Source organism: Hibiscus syriacus, unplaced genomic scaffold, assembly GCF_006381635.1.
Source record: "Hibiscus syriacus cultivar Baekdansim isolate YM2019G1 unplaced genomic scaffold, ASM638163v2 tig00006731_pilon, whole genome shotgun sequence".
Classification (NCBI taxonomy): Eukaryota; Viridiplantae; Streptophyta; class Magnoliopsida; order Malvales; family Malvaceae; genus Hibiscus; species Hibiscus syriacus.
The window spans coordinates 357,793-369,143 of NW_024062108.1; the positions used below are offsets into that span (position 1 = coordinate 357,793).

At 29.9% G+C, this 11,351-nt stretch overlaps 1 long non-coding RNA gene across 1 annotated transcript; it reads left to right on the forward strand.

Annotated features, from left to right (window-relative positions):
• Nucleotides 1–9,550: 9,550 nt before the first annotated feature.
• Nucleotides 9,551–10,714, forward strand: LOC120200990. The gene is made up of 3 exons (XR_005523621.1): nt 9,551–9,997; nt 10,141–10,224; nt 10,309–10,714. It is a non-coding gene; the product is annotated as an uncharacterized LOC120200990 (long non-coding RNA).
• The last annotated feature ends 637 nt before the right edge of the window (nt 10,715–11,351 follow it).

Here is an 11,351-nt window from a genome sequence, read left to right on the forward strand (position 1 = left end):
GTGTGGGAGGAAAGAATATGAGCGGATCAAGAAGATAACCAAGATTGCATGAGCACCTTTTCACTGCTATTAATCAAGAAAAGCACGGATTACACATACATGAATTTGTATCTTTGCATCAAACATCCATCATCTTATACAATGAAAACTTTAATTTTTTCCCCTCTCACGAGGGTACCATTAAGATGTCTCTTGAAATCTGATCTTTTTTAAAGACCTTTTCTCTTCTCATGAAGACCTTCAGGATACTTGCATTCAGATACACATTTTTACAGATCTCTCATGAAAGAGTAAAATTAAAGACAACCAGACATCTTCAACAAGAAGAGCAATCATCTTCAGATATAACATTTTCAAGAAAAGATAAAAAAAATTTATCTCACTTGAGATTGTTTTTCTCAAAACAAGTTTTGTCTCACTGTAGACAGTTTCCCTTGAAACAAGAAATTTTATCTTACTTGTGATGGTTTTTCTTAAAACCAATTTCGTCTCACTTGAGACAATTTCTGTTGAAACAAGAAATTTTATCGCACTCGAGATGGTTTTTCTTAAAACCAACTTCGTCTCGCTTGAGACAATTTTCGATTGAAACAAGAAATTTTATCTCACTCGAGAGAACTTCTCTTAAAATAGGTTTCTTATTCATTTTCATTCAGATGTTGAATATTTGACAGGAATTCCAAAGTTAGCAGAGATTTCATTTCATAATTCCACGTTGAAGAAGAATTTTTCAACAAATAATCAATTCACGTCTTTATTTTTTTTAAATGGATCTCAACAAAGATTCGAGAACATTCGGGTCAATACCTTCAGGTACTTCAAACATAATTATTACTGACACATGATAATCTTTTGCAGGTTTGAAAATCTTTAAAGAGAAGATAAACCGATCAATATTTCCAATGAAGAGTTCATAATGAGAAGAACTCATCCAACGAATGAGAAGAAATTCATAATGAGAAGAACTTGTTCAACCTTGGTTCGATTCCATCACAGAATGAGGTGGATCAACATTTCCAGTGGAGAGTTCATAATGAGAAGAACTCATCCGACGAGGGAGAAGAAGTTCATAATGAGAAGAACTTGTTCAACCTTGGTTCGATTCCATCACAGAATGAGGTGGATAAACATTTACAGTGGAGAGTTCATAATGAGAAGAACTCATTCAACGAGGGAGAAGAAGTTCATAATGAGAAGAATTTGTTCAACCTTGGTTCGATTCTATCACAGAAGGAGGTAGATCAAACATCAACATTGCGTTCGATTCCATCACAGAAGGAGGTGTATCAACATTGTCATTTTTGCTAGATTCCATCACAAAAGGAAATGGAATGACATCCCCAACGAAGAGTTCATAATGAGAAGAACTCGTTCGATCAGAAGAAATTGGAGCTCCAGATGAAGTAGACATTGTAGCTAGACAAAATTAGGCCATTATTTATTTTTTCTTCGTCATTGTTTACACAACAGACGAACAAAAAGGGGCAGCTGTAAAACCCTAATTTTATCCTAAAATAAAATAACAAATTATAGGGACCAACCATGTAATTTACCTTTTTAATATTTATGTGGCTTTAAAAGCAAAAATAAAGCTGGAAACAACCCCCTATTTGGAAACTTATTTGGTTTGCTAAAAAAAGCTCTCTTCTTCTTCAAGTTTATTTTCCTTTTCCATACTATGGTTGTCTTTCTTTTTTAGCTTTAACATGAGTAGTCTGTCGCCAAGGTTTAACCCTCGTCAGCGTTGTAGGTGACGGTCGGTAGTCGACGGCTGTTCGGCCATTGTTCGTGGCCATGGAGTTTCAGAGATTCAGTTAAGGAAGGAGCAAGGTTAGAATAGAAGTATAGACCTCGGTTTGGTTTAGCCTGTGTTTTGTAAGTCGTCGGTGTCGGGCGAAAGTGAGGAACGACCACCAAATCGGTGGCCGATGGTGGAGCCACCACCATTTATTTAGAGAGGGTGTAGAGTGGTTTTGTGTTAATATTTTCACGAAAAACATATTCGATCTTGGTTGATTAGTGAAGGGGTCGAGCTGCTCTTATGGTCACCAACGTCGTTCGACAAGGAAGGTGGCCACCATCTTTCGATGGCCACCATCTTTCGGTGGTCGTTGTAGTTTGGGTAGGGGTCTGCACGGGCAAAGAAGGGAAAAAGTTGGGTTTGATTTCACGTGGTTTCTGTTTAGGTAGGGGTGGTGTTTTTAATTTTTGGGGTAAATTACATATAAGCCCCCTGCATTTTATCCAGTTTTGCACACTGGTCGCTTATTTTTATTTTTTTCGAATATGTATGCTAGTTTTGCTTTATTTTAATTTGGTCACTATTCAGATATGTTATTTATTTCTAACTACTAACTTTTATTTTATTGCATATTAACTACTGATTTTTATTTTATTACATTCTAACCATTGTTTATTTATTTATTTATTTATTGTTTCTATTATTCGATTTGGTCTTGTGGTGACCCGATCTGGGGTATGATTTGCATTATTATGGTTCGAACTCTGCTAACTACTAACTTTTATTTTATTGCACTTTAATCATTTTTATTTATTTATTTATTATTTCGAATATTCGATTCGGAGCCTTATGGTAATCTGATCCGGGGTATGATCCGTATTATTATGGTTCGAACTCTGCTAACTTCTGATTTTTTTATTTGCATTCTAATGATTGTTTATTTATTTATTTTTTCTAATATTTGATTCGACCTTATGGTGACCATATCCGGGATATGATCCGCATTATTATGGTTCGAATTACTAATTGTTAACCTTTTATTTATTTATTTGTTTTATTTCATGTTCGAACCATGTACGACCTTGCGAAAATTCACCCTAGGTATGACTCGCATCATTTATGGTACGGGATACATAATAAAATTTAATATTAACATTTTATTTTTATCGCATTTTATTTCTCTTATTTAATTTTATTCACCTTTAATTTATGTTTATTTTATGTTTTTTATTTATTGTTTTTACTGTTTTTTATTATTGTACTTTATTTTGTTTTAATTAAGTTTATTATTAATTGTTTTATTTCATGATTTATTTTCTGAGATTTGGTTTTAAATTAGATTACTATTCGAATCAAGCTTGGAAATTAGGATTTCTCATTAGTTTTAATTAGGGAGAAATTCGAGTCGAGTTTTCACATAAGATGCCCGATTACTCGAATCGATTGCTCGAATTTTAAAATTTATTAATAATTAATATTTAAAAAATACTTTATGTTTAATAATTTAGATAAAACTTAGGTTATAAATTAGACCTCAACTTTAGAAATTATTGGTTTAGGTCATTATGCTTTTAAGTCTTTTAGAGCCCGGTATTTTAGTCCTTTGACCTTTTAGTCCCCGAATTTTGATTAGATCCTTAATTTTGACATAATTAAATAGGTTAAATAGAGCCTCCATTTTTGGCTAGATTTTGATTTAGTCTCTTTAATTTAGGGAATAATTCGAGTTGTCCCTTGTTTAAATGCTCGAGGGACTATCTCAGCTATTCGATTCAATAATTGATTAAAATCAAATAGGATTAATATTATAGCCTACACATTAAGGTTTAAGCCCCTAGGTTTCAACTTTCGTAATTTAACACTTTAAACTAGAAATAACCTTAATTTACTTTTAGTTTTATTAGGATGAATAAAATTTTGTCTGATTGCATTTTATTTTTAATTCTAAGACACTATTCTCTTATTAAGGAATTAATAGTATATCTCTCGAAATTATGCTCAGGGGTGACAACTAGTGATTCCCGAAATAGGTCGACACCCTTTTCAAATACCACATCATGATTTTTTTAAATTCGAGGCAATGTCGGTTATTAGGCATAATAGTTGATCTCCCGTGTTTATGCTAGGGGCGAATGCTATTGGCTTCAATAAACGAATACCCTTTTCAACTTCACATCCGTAATAATTTCAAATTAAATAAAGATCGAACTCAAAATTTTAGATTTTAATCATAGGGTAATCAACTAGGTACCAATTTTTGGGCGCTTGTGGGGGTGTTAATCCTTCCCCATGCGTAACTGACTCCTGAACCCGATTTCTGGATTTTCGCAGACCTCAAAACTCGGTATTTTGATAAAAATAAAATATTTTATTAAAATCAATCGATTTTATGGTGTCCCATTCGCACCTTAAATGATTGGTGGCGACTCCTCACATTTCGAAGATTCTTTCCAAAGAAAAAAACCCCGAAGTCGATATCGGTGTTTCCTCGCCCCGACGAAAAACGGTGTCGACAACCGGCAGTTGTAAGAAAATGGGACTAGAATAAGATATTTTAAGAGTTTGATTTTTTTGGTTTTTAGAAAAAATTAGCGCTTTTTTGAAAAATAAAATATTTTAAAAGTTTTTCATATTTTTTAAAAATTACCAGATTGTGACATGTGTCACTTATGAATTTTTTTAACGGTCGTTAGAACGAGATACTTAAAGTGGTAACGTTTGTAACCTCAAACACCTAAAGTGATAACATTTATAGCTTTAGGCACATAGATGAATCAAAAAATAAATTAAGCAGAAAAAATATTATAGTTTGGATACTTATTTTAATATTAAACATCTCTAAAACGTAGCTTTTGTGCAAAATATAAATATTTGAAGAGATTTGTAATTTTCTAAAATGAATATCTTTATATATTTAATAAAATAATGTAGTTAATGTTTTTCGTATTTTAAATTATTTAACTATCTTGACATAGTGATAATCATTCTATGAAGGGTTTTTATAATGAAATAGATTTTTTTGTGACAAAAAATATAAGTATAGGTAAGGAAAAATCAACAAATATGAAAATAAGAAAAAAAGATTTTTTTATTTTGTTCTTTAAAAACTAATTGTGAGATTTGACCTGATATAATTCGTGTCTGATTTAATATGATTTGGTATAAAATGACTTGAAAATTGAATTATTATTTGATTTCACATCTCTATATATATAAAGAAAATCAATAAATATGACTAAGAAAAAAAAGGTTTCTTTGGTTCTAGAAAATATAAACTATTTTTATTTTTATTTTCTTGTAAAATAAAAAATATTGAAGAAAAGTTATAAAATAAAAAAAAATTCTAAAAAATAAAAAAAAAAGTAAAATTTGAAAACATAAATGATATATTCAGTATTTTTATTAAAATTATTATAGAAATTTAAAAAATAGTAAAACATGACATCTAGATTTTTAACTTAACTTACATGAGTTCAAATCATTTAACAACAATTTTTGAATTAATGGTGTTTAAAATCCTCAAACTTTTGTAAAAAATCAATATGGTCCCTAAACTTTTTTACACTCAATTTGATCCTTAAACTATTTTTTAATAATTTAATTTATAATATTTTTAATGTATTAAATATCTTAATAATTTTTTATATTTTATATTTTCAATTTCAATATTTTTTTTATTTTTCTAAAAAATAATTAAGTCATTAAACTTTTAAAAGAATTAATTAGGCCCTCGAACTAGCCAAAAAACAATTAAATTCATCTACCACATCATCGTCCATCATGTACTACCACAATAACATCTAGAACTATCACATCCGTATTGTAGATTGTTATGTAAGCTTTATAAATTGTAATGTAAGCATCATGATGGTTAACGTTTCATTTATTTCGTTAGTTAGTAAGTTAGATTGATTTTTTTCTTAGTTAAGTGTCACATTGAGTGTAAAAAAGTTCACGGGCTACATTAGTTCCCCCAAAAAAAAGTTTGAGGTCTTAAATACCACTAAACAATTTTTTTTAATGATAATTTTGTTTGTTTTGTTTACAACAATAATTTGTGTATTTTTTTAAATTTAATTGATGTCCAATATGCATTAATATTATATTCTTATTATAAACTAAAATAATTTTTTATTATAAATTTTCTTATCAAATTTATTGTTTTATATTTTTATAAATCAAATACTAAATTTATGTAGTGAAGTTTTTAATAATTATATTTTAATATAATTATTTATTCATTCATGTTTAAAAATATAGATATTAAATAATTTTTAAAAAATAAATTTTAATTCAAGTTTTTATTTAGATTAACCAAACATGTTTTATAGTTCTAAAAAATGAAAATGAAATTCAAGGGTCCGTTTTAGGAACTAGAAAATAAAAAAAATTATAATCAAAGGGAATCTAAGGGTCCGTTTGGTTATAGAAAATATTTTCTATTTTTCTTTTTTTTTTATTTTCAAAATACAATTTGCATTTTCAGTTTTTATAAAAATAGAAAACATACTTGGTTAATATAATGAAATCTGGAATTCAAAATAAAAATAATAAAATATATTTTATATCTTTTTTAAATAAAGATGAACAAATTATATTAAATAATTAAATTAAAATCCAATAATTAAAAAATTATTACACAAATTAAACATGTGAGTTATGTAAGTATAAAATAATAAAGTTTATAAGAAATTTTATACACAAAAATTATTTAAATTTATAATAAGAATATAATGTTAGTGTATATTGGATATCAATTAAACTAAAAAATATATAAAAATATTATTCTATGCAAGACCATACAAAAATGTCACTAAAATAAAAAATATATATTTAGTAGTATTTAAAGCCTCAAATTTTGGGGTGCACGGAGTCCTAGTGTAGCCCCTGAATTTTTTCACTGAATGTGACCATTAATCTGAGAAAAAAACTAATATAATCTTTTAAGCAACATAATAAAATATTAATTGTCACAGTGCTTACATGAAAATTTACAAAACTTACATGATAATCTAAAATGTTGATGTGATAGTTCACAATGGACAATGATGTGATAGATGAGTTTAATTAATTTTTGCTAAGTTCGATGGTCTAATTAATTATTTTAGAAAGCTTGAGAACTTATTTAATTTTTAGGAATTACTTAAATTTAAATATAATATAAACAATTATTAAGATATTCAATACATTAAATATTAAAATACTATAAAATTAAATTATTTAAAATAATAGTTTAGGGATCACATTGAGTATAAAAAGTCAAGAGACCATATTGATTTTTTTTACAAAAGTTTGAAAGTTTCAAGGACCATTAAGTCAAAAATTATTGTTGGAAGGATTTGAATCCATGTAAGTTAAGTTATGAACTAAGATATCATGTTTTCTCATTTTTCAAAATTTTAAAATATTTTAATGAAAATACTGTAAATATGTTTTTATGTTTTCATATTTTCATTTAAATTTTTTTTCATTTTCATAAATCATTTTCTAATTTTACAACCAAACAAATTTTCTTCAATATTTTTATTTTTTATGAAAATGAAAATAAAAATAGCCTATATTTCTTAAAACCAAATAGACCCTAAGATTTTGATATTTTATTTTTAAAAAATAATTGTGAGATTTTGTAACATATTTTTGCAATTTTAATATTTTATCAAATTCAGCCTAAATAAATTAAACCTTTTTCAATAAATTATATATTTGATGGTGGATGATGTATGTGTATATCTTGAATGGTTATTTAAAGTCTGGACCCCTCGATTTGGATTCAGTTGGGGAAGAACGATGAAGTCAATGCCCATAATGGCAAATAAAGTAAGTAGTTAGAAGGCAGTTTCCACGTACAACAATGACATTGACAGCCATGTTTTTCTTTAGGTAATCATTCCAATTATACTATCGAAGTATAACTTTCAATTCTGATAAAAGTTGAGGATTAGTTAAGGCTGATCAAATAAGAGTAATGATACTTTAACAACTAAACATATTTAAAGAAATAAAATTTTATTAAAAAACTACTGGATTTAGAAGAAAAAAAATTAAAGGAGATGATAACTTTACATTGCTTATACATATCTGTTTGTACAATGCCCTTATTTACAGGGATAGAATCATAGAAATTATAAGATGTTATAGGGAGGTGAAAGACTAAGGTCTAAGGGTATAGGGATATAAAAGTGAAAGGATATCCGCATTTCTTCATTAGATGTCTTAAAATATGTGATTTCTTAAAATTTTATTAGGAAAAATCATGTAGGATAAAAAGTCAGTGAAATAAAAATAGTACACCATATGATATCTTTAAAATAACACAATCCAATTTAAATATTAACTTCTCAAATGTAATGGTGAGAAGCGTCTTTGTAAATAGATATGTCAAATTATCACTTGAATAAAAAATTTTAACATCGATGTCTCTATTCTTTTATATATCATGAGTGAAGAAAGTTTTGGAGAAATATGTTTTGTTCCCACAGAAGCTCGTATGGTCTTTCTACCACACTAAGCAGATTGGCTTCCGACCAGAGGATGGCTTTGTCAACCAAAAATTAATCGAAGAGCATATTCTACAACTGCTTGAAGTCCCCAACAGTTATAGCATGTACGGGGATTTGTACCAAGTCTTGGCTTTCGTTCGCTGAGTGTTTAAGAAGACCTTGCATTTCAGCTCGTCAGATCCATGTAGTTCATGTATTGGGACAAGTACGCTGAGTGTTTGACAAGACCTTGCATTTCAGCTCGTCAGAGGCCCCCTTGATATCCATGTAGTTCATGTATTGGGACAAGTACTCTGGAGTAGGGGTGCTTGTCCAGCAAGTCAGTTGCGCTCGTTAAAAATTTTGTTACATCACTCGACTCGTTGCTCATTAAAATTTTGTTCGACTCGTTGATTGTTAAACTCATTAGAAATTTTATCTTATTTTTTAAATATATGTAAAATTTACTAATATTATATTGAGCTTAATATAAACATAAGTTAACAAATTTAATAAAAAAATGTATGAAGCAATTTCAAAATCTAAACTCCAAAGTAACAATCCAAAAATACACCAAACTTAAATATTAAAACTAAGGTAACAATCCAAAAATACATCATACTAACATATTAAAAATATTATTGAAAAAAATAATTTCAATAATAGATAATCAATCCTAGAAATAAAAAATCATCATCTTTTAACTTCATTCATTGTTGCTAACAATCACAAAACTACTAAAAATATTGAAAAATTTAACGAGCTACTCTCGAACTAATCGATTCGAGTTACACTTTGCTCGACTCAACTCATTAAAGTCTCAAGTTGAGCTTGAATTTGAGTCAATCCAAATTGAGCTTTAACCGAGTTTTGATCGAATCAAGTTTGAATAGCCCACAAGCTACTCAACTCATTAAGCACCACTATCCTGGAGTATCTAGTCTTGTTATAGGTCTCCTTGGACAGCTTGAAATGTGGATGGTAAGAAGCTGCCACCACGTGAAGCATGAGAGGACTCAACTCCTTTGTAACTCAAACCCCTCTAGAGTTGTTTAAAGTTTGGAGATCATCAATTTACTTTTGTATGATCTCTATATGATTTCTCCATTCTTGCTCCCTTGGGTTGACATGTAATACCCCGTTTTTACCCCAAATTTAGGAAATTTTCAACTAAATTCCTAAATTGAGATTATGACCAAATTGAAAATATGGAAAGTTTGGAATCAATTTTCTAAAACCGTAGAAATTTGGATTACCAACATGTAATTAACCCATTTTAGTTTTATACAAACTTCTTCCCCCGACTATTTCACTGCGCGGTGCCCTCCACCTTCATTTTCTTAAAAACCCTAGCAGCAATTCTTGATTCCTCTTTTCACTGTCACCGTTCACCTATTTTACCATCGTTCTTCATCAAGGCAGGTTCGCCGGCTATCCCCCACGACCCCATCGTAATTCTGTTCGTAGTCATCGTCGTTGGAGCGGGTTATCATGAAACCTACGAGCTTTAACTCACAATACCGCCCCTAGCACCGCCATGTTCGATTGCTTATGGTCGTGGGTGGTCAGGATTTTATCGGGGAAGGCTCAGTTGGCCTGGGTCGCGGTCGACAACTTGGTTTGGTTGGGGAACCCTCTTCGTCGGTTCCTTTTGGGGTGTTGCCGCCATTGCCGTGTGGTGGACGGCCGTTTAAGGTTATGGTAAGGCTGGCCGTGACATCCCCGACCCAGGAGACTACTACCGATAAAGTTTCGTTGCTGAAAGCCTTGTTTAAGTGTACTGACAGTCCCTATATTTAAATCGAAAGCCTACTGCCATATCCCCGATCGAATCAGAATTATTTTTATTCATCGATAATTATTACTTTTAACTGTAAATTGGTTTGTTGCTATTTGATTAGGATGTTGTCAATTTTGCAGGAAATTATGAACCGAGAACTGAGTAACCGTCTCCTCCTTCATTGACCACAAACTTCGAACCGAACCGTATAGCTCGTGTCAACCGTGAGTGTTAACTAACAAATTTTAGTATGCTATTTACATAATTAATTTTATAATAATTTTATTTAACTAAATTACTTATTGTAGGCACTGATTCGGATCGATCTACAGCTCAAGCTAACGGTGGTAGAGGTTATTACCGTCTCAAGCTATCTCTCGAGGTTGGAATTATGAGATGTTCGTACAAAATATATGATTGCATGAAAATATCATGAATCGGATTACATGCTACGTAATAAATATATACTTTAGAATTAATATATGCCTTGGAAATATTTGTTAGCCGGTTCGAAACAGACATTAGATATTATGTCATTTTGCATATCATATTAGGAAGAATATTGATTGGGGAAGTTCAGTGCATTCACTCAATGGGGTGAATGGCACTTTTTCAGATTCAGTGGCCTCTACCTTTGTGGCATACCCCTTATATGGTGTATGAGTTGGAATTAGTGTTGTTCTGGGGAACCCACTCTTCTAGGTGTGATAGGAGTACGAGCCGGTGCATGAGCATTGACATATCATTAAATTGTTATTACCGTTGATAATTTGACGTATGAGTATTATTGTATGCTTCGGTCTATGTTATTATATGTGTTTAATTGCACTTTAGAGACACACTAAGCCTTGTAGCTTACTCTCCCTTAGTTTCTTCTTTCAGATTCTCAAGTTAGGTGAACTGGTACATGGAGTTGCGTCTTTGTTCAGATTTTATTATTTTCACAATATGATATTTATTCAGATTTTCTATTTCTTATTTTATTATTATTTTACTTGGATTTTATTTAATATGTTTAAATATTTTACGACATTGAACATAAACTCTATTTTGGACTATGGACTTGAACTTTGGATTCGGTATACGTTTTATTACAATATAATTATTATTTGATTACTTAAACTATTTGTAATGAATAAATGTGATGGTTAATTTTAAAGTACTTTAAAATAATGTTAGGGTAAATTTTGGGAAATCTAGTTAATGGGCCTTCTGAATCTGGCATGTTTAGTCTAGTTCGAGTAAAAGGAGTTATATTTAGTGGTATCAGAGCTAAGTTAAACCCTATATTTTTAATTGGAAAATGATTTGTGAGATGCATACAATATTTTTCATTTAAAGGAGATTTTTT